The sequence below is a fragment of the Limanda limanda genome, chromosome 15, assembly GCF_963576545.1.
Source record: "Limanda limanda chromosome 15, fLimLim1.1, whole genome shotgun sequence".
Classification (NCBI taxonomy): Eukaryota; Metazoa; Chordata; class Actinopteri; order Pleuronectiformes; family Pleuronectidae; genus Limanda; species Limanda limanda.
In genome coordinates this window covers 22757999-22767793 of record NC_083650.1, presented here as the reverse complement: position 1 = coordinate 22767793, position 9795 = coordinate 22757999, and the positions used below count along the sequence as shown (strand labels likewise).

Below are 9795 nucleotides of genomic sequence, written 5' to 3'. Positions count from 1 at the left end.
ATTATATTTAGAGTGAACCTTTAACAACAAAATATGATGTCTGACCTCAGAGTCTCCAGTCGACAGGTTGGACTCTGTAGAAAACCACACAGCTCCCTCACTGCTGAGTCCTGCAGGTCGTTGTCAGTCAGATCCAGTTCTCTCAGATGAGAGGGGTTTGACCTCAGAGCTGAAGCCAGAGAAGAACAGCTGATCTCTGACAGTCTGCATCTCTCCAACCTGGATAAAGAATTAAACTTAACTGTAAATTAAACGGAGTTCATGTGTGAAAATAAAAAACTTTGACTAAACATCACTGTCTCAGTTTTCAGACCTGAAGTCTGAGTCAAGTTGTTCTGGACATTTTCTGGAACTTTTCCTGCAGCCTACTAATAAAGTTTCTGAGTGAGTCCATGTGAGAATAGAGCAGGTGAATGTCCAGAGGATTCACAGAGAGCGAGTGGACGTGTTGATGAGGTTTCTAACACGTGACGGACGTGAAACTGGAAGAACACAAATATCTCAGGATGAAGAGGAGGAGCCGTACACGTAGAAGACGAAGACGTCAACTTGGAAACACGTGGAGATTCCAGATCTTTTGGTGATGAGGGCCAACGCCGGTGTGGATGAGCTGTAAACAATAACACTGATCTTTCCACAGCAGGATTTATACGTCATGTCCGGCCTCCTGCTGCTCCACCCGTTCTTCATATGTGAAAGTCAAACTCCAGAAAATAACCAGACACTATTTTACAGAGTTCATGACTGAAAACAGCTTGAAAGTCCTTGTGTCCACGGGGGTCAGTTGTTTGTAATATGTAACTTCACCACTAGATGTCTCTAAAAATCCTGCTGGACATGTTCAGGAGTCGTACACGTGAACAAGTCGACTACGTTCACGTGTACGACACCTGGAGATGTCACTAACTCCTTCACAGTGAACCTGTAACTTAACATAACTTAACAAAACCATGGTTGTCATGGAGATATGTGTTTTGGCTCCGCCCCTCGTCTGAATGTTCCCACATGTTCCTGTTGCTGTGAACGAGTCGGACCCGGACAATCTCCTGCTGCTGCTTCAGATCCAGAAAATGTCCGACCCACTTGTCAGAACATGTTCCACAGTTGATGTCTGAAAGAGCGAGCAGTTCTATGATCATGTTTTCTTGAAGTGGCGATGATCTGAGCAGCAGTTTGACCAGTTGAAAGTGGTGCAGGGAGCCTGAGGAACACGTGTGTACAGGGCGGGACAGAGATCTAGTGGTGAAAAGATAAAGGCATGGACGACCCCATGTAAGTCCTGAAACCAGAGGAAGGGTTTCATGTTGGAAATGAACCCAAAGTGGAAGAAACAGGGCTGAAGAACTTGGTCCTTAAAATAAAAGGAATCAAATATAATCCACTTGGACTCTGGACCCTGAGCCCAGTCCCAGAACACCAACGCAGCACGCTGTCATGTGGTCAGTCCACAGGACCTCCGGGACAAGTCCTGGTTCGCTTCCACAGAAACATTACATGTACACATTGTCCAGCATTGGATTGTTTCTGTCAGTAAAACTTCAGTCACATTGAGCCTGACTCGGTCCTCAGCGCTCATTCTACAAACATCTCTCAGCTCAGTAACAGTGTTCACTGTTAGGAACACATGTTCTGACCTTTGACCTTAAAGCTCCAGTGTGGAAGATTCAGGTGAAAGGATCCATTATTAGAAACTGAAGAGAAAAGAATCCTTGAGATGTTTTCCCTAGTTTCATCTGAATTGTACCAGTTGTTCTTTTCTTTGTTTTAGAATGAGACATTTATATTTACCTACTTTATATTTAAATACTTTATATTTAAATACTGTATATTTACATACTTTATATTTACAGACTTTAGAATTAAATACTTTAGACTGAACCTTTAACATTAAAACATGATGTCTGACCTCAGATTCTCCAGTCGACAGGTTGGACTCTGTAGAAAACCACACAGCTCCTTCACTGCTGAGTCCGGCAGGTTGTTCTCACTCAGATCCAGTTCTCTCAGATGAGAGGGGTTTGACCTCAGAGCTGAAGCCAGAGAAGAACAGCTGATCTCTGACAGACTGCACTGATACAACCTGGATAAAGAAATATGAATATTAGAAAGTGTCCTCCTGTTGTTGTGGATCATCATCATGTCAACACAGACTCTCAACATGCTGCTGACCTCAGTCCAGTCTGTGACCTGAAGATAAATATCAGATCAGACATGTTGGACCATTGTTTCATTCATCAGCTTCTTCTCTGTGTGTTGGTCACTGAGCAGGTTTGTGTTATAAAACACTGTTTAAAGTAGGGGTGACAGTCACTTCCTGTTTGTTTCTATACTTATCAACTGTCCAACATGTTTCAATGAGAATGTGTCTTATTTTGAAAACCGGAGGAGGACGAGTGCTCGGCCTCAGTCCACATGTTATTTACTGAGACTTTCTCAGTGATCAGGAGCAGGTGAGTGCAGGTGAATGGAGTTGATGAGGTGGACGTGACTGACAGGCTGGGTGAGGGACAGATGACTGAGGGACAGTGAGCAGAGCAGAACTGAGACAATTTAAATAAATAATAACCCAATAAGAAAGAAAGTCTGAAAAGTGAAGAAGGATTTAAGGACCTCAGAGTCTCCAGTCGACAGTTTGGACTCTCCAGTCCAGAACACAGCAGCTTCACTGCTGATTCCTGCAGCTTGTTGTCACTCAGATCCAGTTCTCTCAGATGTGAGGGGTCTGCCTTCAGAGCTGAGGCCATGACTTCACAGTGAGTCTCTGAGAGTCCACAACTACGGAGTCTGTAATTAAAGAAATATCAAATCTGTGAGAATTAAATCAGAAAACACAACATTCATACAAAACGTGATAATTTGACCCTCACCCTGGTAAATCCCCTTTTTGTTAAAAACTCCTCAAGAGAATCCTTTCAGATTTGGCCCAAGCGTTCATTCAGACTAACAGAGGAACTCATTAGATTCAGGTGCGCAAAGGTCAAAGGTCACATAACATGTTTATAATCTTTTGAACATGATGTCTCAAGTCTGTCTTTAGGGGATTTCTTCAAATTTAGACCCAAGATAAACTGATTAGATTTCAGTGGTCAAAGGTCAAAGGTTACAGTGACCTCATATTATTGTGAAGTCATTGTTTCTCATCAGTGATCGTCTCCTCACTCTGTGCTAGCTGTTTGCTCATATATATAGATATACAGTATATACAATAATCTCCCTTGCACCCCACATGGGCGTATGTCTGAATCCTCAAACTCCATCACAATGATCACATTGGATTTCACTCTCCACATCTGATCTAGTTGTTCTCATATGTATACATAATAATAATTACACACACACACACACACACACACACACACACACACACACACACACACACACACACACACACACACACACACACACACACACACAGAGTGTATCTGAAGAACGACTCATCTCCACTGATTGAACATGTTATTGATCATGTCTGGACTCACAGAGCCTTCCTGCAGTTCCTCACAGCTGGGATCACTCTCAGTCGACCCTGGTTTGATGTGTTGAACTTCTTCAGGTCCAACTCATCCAGAACCTCCTCTGACATCTGCAGCATGTAGGCCAGAGCTGAGCAGTGGATCAAAGAGAGTTTCTCCTTTGATTTGTTCTCTGACGTCAGGAACTGTTTCATCTGCTGATGAACTGAGTGGTCGTTCATCTCAGTCAGACAGTGGAAGATGTTGATGCTTCTGTCAGGAGAAATGTCATCACTCTTCATCTCCTTCAGGTTGTTGATGACTCTCTGGATGATCTCTGGATTGCTCCCTGTCCGACCCAGCAGGCCTCCTAAGACTCTCTGGTTGGACTCCAGACTGAGGCCGTGAAGGAAGCGAACAAACAGGTCCAGATGACCATTTGTACTGGTGAGGGATTTCTCCATGGTTCTCTTCAGGAGGTCATCCAGGGACAAGGTACTCTGTGGGTTCATATATGTTCTAAAGAAGTTCTTGAGATATTCTATGACCCCATATGTTCCCAAGAAGAGGTTGAGTTCTTCTGTGTTCCTCTCGGTGTAACAGTGGAACATGTAGACTGCAGCCAGAAACTCCTGAACGCTCAGATGAACAAAGCAGTAGACTGATTTCTGGAAGATCACACACTCTCTTCTGAAGATCTCAGTACAAACTCCTGAGTACACCGAGGCCTCTGTGACATTAAGACCACACCGCTCCAGGTCTTCTTGGTAGAACATGATGTTTCCTTCCTCCAGATGTTTAAGCGCCAGCCTCCCCAGCTTCAGGAGAACGTCCCTGTCAACCTCCGTCAGCTGCTGTGGAGTCGTCTCATGTCCCTCACCGTACTTGTTGTTCTTCCTCTTTGTCTGAACCAGCAGGAAGTGTGAGTACAGGTCAGTCAGGGTCTTGGGCAGCTCTCCTCTCTGCTCTGTGGTCAACATGTGCTCCAGAACTGTAGCACTGATCCAGCAGAAGACTGGGATTTGACACATGATGTGGAGGCTCCTGGACGTCTTGATGTGTGAGATGATTCTGCTGCACAGCTCTTCATCACTAAATCTCCTCCTGAAGTACTCTTCCTTCTGGGCGTCAATGAAGCCTCGTACTTCTGTGACCCTGTCAACACATGCAGGAGGGATCTGATTGGCCGCCGCAGGTCTGGAGGTTATCCAGACGAGAGCCGAGGGAAGCAGATTCCCCCGGATGAGGTTTGTCAGCAGCACGTTGACTGATGACCTCTGTGTGACCTCAGACACAAGCTCCCTGTGGTTGAAGTCCAGAGAAGGTCTGCTTTCATCCAGGCCGTCAAAGATGAACAAAGGTTTACAGACAGCGAGCGTCTCTGCCGTGAGCTTCTGTAACGCTGGATGGAAAACACGGAGCAGCGTGAGGAGACTGTGCTGCTGGTCCTTCACCAGGTTCAGCTCCCTGAACGAAAGCACAGTCAGCAGACCCACATCCTGGTTCTCTAAACCCTCTGCCCAGTCCAGAGTGAACTTCTGCACCGAGAAGGTTTTTCCAACGCCAGCGACGCCGTTGGTCAGGACGACTCTGATGCTGCTCTGCTGGTCAGTGGAGGCTTTAAAGATGTCGTGGCACTTGATGGGAGTGTCCTGGAGGATCTTCATCTTGGAAGCCGTCTCAAGCTGCCACACCTCATGTTGAGTATTAACCTCTTCACTCTGTCCCTCTGTGATGTAGAGCTCAGTGTAGATCCTGTTGAGGAGGGTTCTACTTTCTGTTTCATCACTTCCTTCAGTCACATGTTCACATCTCCTCCTCAGACTGAGCTTATGTTCATCTAAAACCTCCTGCAGACCACGATCTGCTGAAAGACAAGAAACAATGTTAGAGACAGAGAATCTGAGAATCTGCTGATTGTTTTAATCAGAGACAGAAAAAACTACAGAAAAATAAAAGCTTTTTAACTTTGTGCTTTTCTAACGATGTTAAATGTTGATGCTGTATGAAGGAACAAAATAAAACCACATGTGCTGTTGTCCGAAGTGAAGACATCAGCAGACACATGTACAGTGCTGCTCTGACCGGCTGTCTGAGCTCCAGCTCCTGTTCTGGATCTTTGTCCACACTGCGGACAGGAGGAGTCTCCTGAAGAACCAGACTGGTCCCAGTATGAGGTGATGCACTGTCTGCAGAACCAGTGTCCACAGCTGGTGGAGACTGGATCCTTCAGGACGTCCTGACACGAAGCACAGCAGGACGACTGCTCCTCCTCAGAAACATGACTCCTCTTCCTCTCCCTGTGAAGACATGTCCTGATAACTCACATGTCACAGTCACAGGTTGTCATTACTTCTGTCAAGGAGGTTTTGTTTTCACCCAGTATGTTTGTGTGTTGGTTGGTTCGTTAGTGGGATTATAAAAAACAACAGATTACCAGTAAAATTTATGGAAGGTTGTGGTCTGTTAACAAGATCTGGGGGGGGGGGGGGGGGCACTTTCAATGAAGCTGTGTCCTAATGCAGGGGCCACACTAGAGGAAACTAGATCCTCTTCAGAGCAGGTCACAGTAGAAACAGTCTCTTACTCTGTGTGTGAGGGTCCAGGTTCTTTACTGAAGTGGTAAGGAGCATCCTTGGACCAGTCACTCTTCAGAGACAGACAGCTGGACCCTGGAGACTCTGCTCTCAGTCTGTGGTCCTGACCTCTGCAAACACAAACATGTTTTTATTCAGAACACATCATTCACTGGTTCATTCTCTGAGGATTCAGTTTGGAGGTTCACATGTTTGTAGCAGGTCTCTTACTTTGTGTGTGAGGGTCCAGGTTCTTTACTGAAGTTTATAGGATAATCTTTGGACATGTTACTCTTCAGAGACAGACAGCTGGACCCTGCAGACTCTGCTCTCAGTCTGTGGTCCTGACCTCTGCAAACACAAACATGTTTTTATTCAGAACACATCATTCACTGGTTCCTTCTCTGAAGATTCAGTTTGGAGCTTCACATGTTTGTAGCAGGTCTCTTACTTTGTGTGTGAGGGTCCAGGTTCTTTACTGAAGTTTGGAGTTTCTCCCATGGACTGGTTACTCTTCAGAGACAGACAGCTGGACCCTGGAGACTCTGCTCTCAGTCTCTGGTCCTGACCTCTGCAAAGACAAACATGTTTTATTCATAACACGTCATTCACTCGTTCATTCTCTGAGGATTCAGTTTGGAGCTTCACATGTTTGTAGCAGGTCTCTTACTTTGTGTGTGAGGGTCCAGGTTCTTTACTGAAGAGTGGAGGAGCTCTCATGGACCAGTCACTCTTCAGAGATAGACAGCTGGACCCTGGGGACTCTGCTCTCAGTCTGTGGTCCTGACCTCTGCAAACACAAACATGGTTATATTCAGAACACATCATTCACTGGTTCATTCTCTGAGGATTCAGTTTGGAGCTTCACATGTTTGTAGCAGGTCTCTTACTTCGTGTGTGAGGGTCCAACTTGGTCTGAAGTGTCCTCGTCCATGTTGCACCGGGCCGGCTGCGGCTCAGTTGTGGTTCAGGCCGCGCTGCTCTTCTAGATATTCAAGGTCTGGTCTATTTCCTTCTGGTTCTGCGCTCAGTTTACAGCAGAACACAGTGAAATGATCTTTCACACCAGTTTCATTGTTTATCTGTTGAAAACGTCACAAACACAAATATTTGCAACACTTCCTGTAGCCGACCCATTTCAAAATAAAAACACTGCAGCGTTTCTGTCGACTGAATCAATTCATTTATTTTTAAATGTTTTTATTGTGAAATAGATGCAGGGCTTCATAGTTTGTAGTACTGGTATTTATTTGAGTGCACAGGAATACTTATATACAAGGAAATACAGTGATGTCATCAGAAACCTCAGGAAGGCTGTAGTTACCTTAAAAGTAAAAAACTTTAGGTGGAGGACAATAGACTCTCTCACGCTCTCTCTCTCTCTCTCTCTCTCTCTCTCTTTCACGCTCTCAGACTTTACGTTGTCTTTCTGACAGGTGACCTCAGGAAGCCTCCATTATTTTTGGATTCAAATTTCAGTCAAACTCGATTTATTCAGCCAGTTTCAACCATTTCATTGAGAACGTTATTAAATTAATAATATGAACATATCTTTTAGGGTACCAGCCAATAAGGGTGTGGAGGTGTACTATTGTACAAGTACAGTAATAAAGTTCCCTTTCATGATATATAGTTTATGTCATTTGTAAATCCACCAATAAACCTGCATAGCCACAAACAAACGTTCAATAAAAAAGTTTTTGCAACTTGAGCATTTCCTAATCTACACTCAGACCAATCTACTACATTAAAGTTAATTAATACAAGCTTGTAAAAGTTCATGTGTCCTTCAACCCCCGGCCACTAAGAGAAGGAAACTCAACATCTAGTATCATGTTCACGTCATAAAGGGTGGAAATGAATTACAGAACTTTATAGACAGTAACACTGAGAGCACATCAGTCAGCAGTTTGAAGCAGCACTCTGTATCTCCACTCAGTTCTATCGCTTTGTATAAAGTTATATATGTGTGTGTGTGTGTGTGTGTGTGTGTGTGTGTGTGTGTGTGTGTGTGTGTGTGTGTGTGTGTGTGTGTGTGTGTGTGTACCCGGCTCTGCAGGTCGTTGCTCCTCACACCTCAGCCAGTTAGTCCAGAGCTTTACTGGGATCCACAGTGAAGACTCCACTGGTTGGTGACCACTGCTGTAACGTATGATTGTGAAAACACGTTCTGTTATAAACACAATGAATAATATAAATGTTGTTGAACACTCACCAGCCTCAGACTTCACGTCTGCTCCTCGTAGTTAGAACAAGTCTGAACACTTTCACTTTCACTGGAGACTCCTCCTCCGCTCGGCAGTTACTGGAAATCACATGACTCTGTGTGTGAGTGTGTGTCTGTGTGTGTGTGTGTGTGTCTGTGTGTGTGTGTATCTGGCTCAGAGCTTTACTGGGATCCACAGTGAAGACTCTCCACTGGTTGGTGACCACTGCTGTAACGTATGATTGTGAAAACACGTTCTGTTATTAAACACTTGATGAACAGATGAAGATAAAAAGTGAAACTGTGAGTTAACTCTGTTAATTCGTCCTTTGAAGGCTCTTTGTTCCAGACCTGCTGTTCACATCTGTCTCTGGGATCCAATCACATGACGTCTGTCACCAGGTGTGAACTGACAAACTTAGAGTCATGTGATCAGCAGACGGATGTTAACAGCAGGTGTGAGAGTGAGACAGGAAAACTTTCAGAAAGTTGTGTTCACACTCACCTGCTCACTTTCCTTCCTTCTGCTCGTCCAGGTGGAAATGGAGTCTGACCGCTCCCTGTTGAACCAGTTCACTCTGGAAACCACCCAGTTCAGAGTCCAGTTCATACCCATGAAGATGAACTGGTTCACAGTTCATGTTTTATTGTGATGTTATGATGTAGATAACAAACACAGATTTAAGATTAGATTAGATTCAACTTTATTGTCATTGCACAGAGAACAAGTACAGAGACAACGAAATGCAGTTTAGCATCGATCCAGAAGTGCAAAAAAAGCAGTAAAAGTGCAGAGTATTTGCTTTTGTAAATTGGAATATGTAAATAAATAAGATATGTACAGTAAGAAATAGATATGGAATATGAACAGTATTGATACAAGACTAGCAGCAATAGAAGTAGGTAGTGTAGATAACAAACTGAGGATCATGTCTTTAGTTAATAATGGACGGTGTGGGATCATGGATCCAGATCTTCACTTTCACACTGAGTCCTGACTGTGAACTTCTCCTAGGACTGAGCCGAACAATGTGATTTATCATGATGTTTAAATGAGCCTCATAAACTCTGGAATCAAACCAACACTCAGTTACTTCATGTGCTGTGCGATCAGCAGACGGATGTTAACACCAGGTGTGACACCACTTTATGATTGACATCTGGCACCGTCCAATGGATTCAGGGGGATGTTCCATCGAGCTCTCAGTCAGGCTCCACCCCCTTCACAACCAACCTGTGACGTCACGTTGGGTTGATACTTGAGTTCAACATTAGTGTGGAAATCTCCTTCAGAACATTTTACAAACTCCATCACACACAAGGTCACAACAGAGAAATTACTTCACACGTTACAGATTAAAGTGATTTTCTCTCCGTCAGGTTCTTATGTTTTCCTTCGTCTTCCTGACGTTGATCATCACCTTACTCAAAGTCCTCTGCGCCACCCGGACAGTTTCTGGATCTTACCGGGCCTCGGCCAGAAATACCCTCAACACCATCCTGCTGCACGGAGTCCAGCTGTTCATCTGCACGCTGTCATTCCTCTCGCCCTTCATCAACA

General features: G+C 44.5%; 1 long non-coding RNA gene across 1 annotated transcript; it reads right to left on the bottom strand.

The window, feature by feature from the left end:
- Positions 1-6959: 6959 nt before the first annotated feature.
- LOC133021128 (uncharacterized) lies at positions 6960-8762 on the bottom strand. Its single transcript, XR_009682952.1, has 4 exons — positions 8740-8762; positions 8244-8463; positions 8076-8170; positions 6960-7110 (listed from the first exon to the last, which is right to left on the bottom strand). It is a non-coding gene; the product is annotated as an uncharacterized LOC133021128 (long non-coding RNA).
- Positions 8763-9795: the final 1033 nt, after the last annotated feature.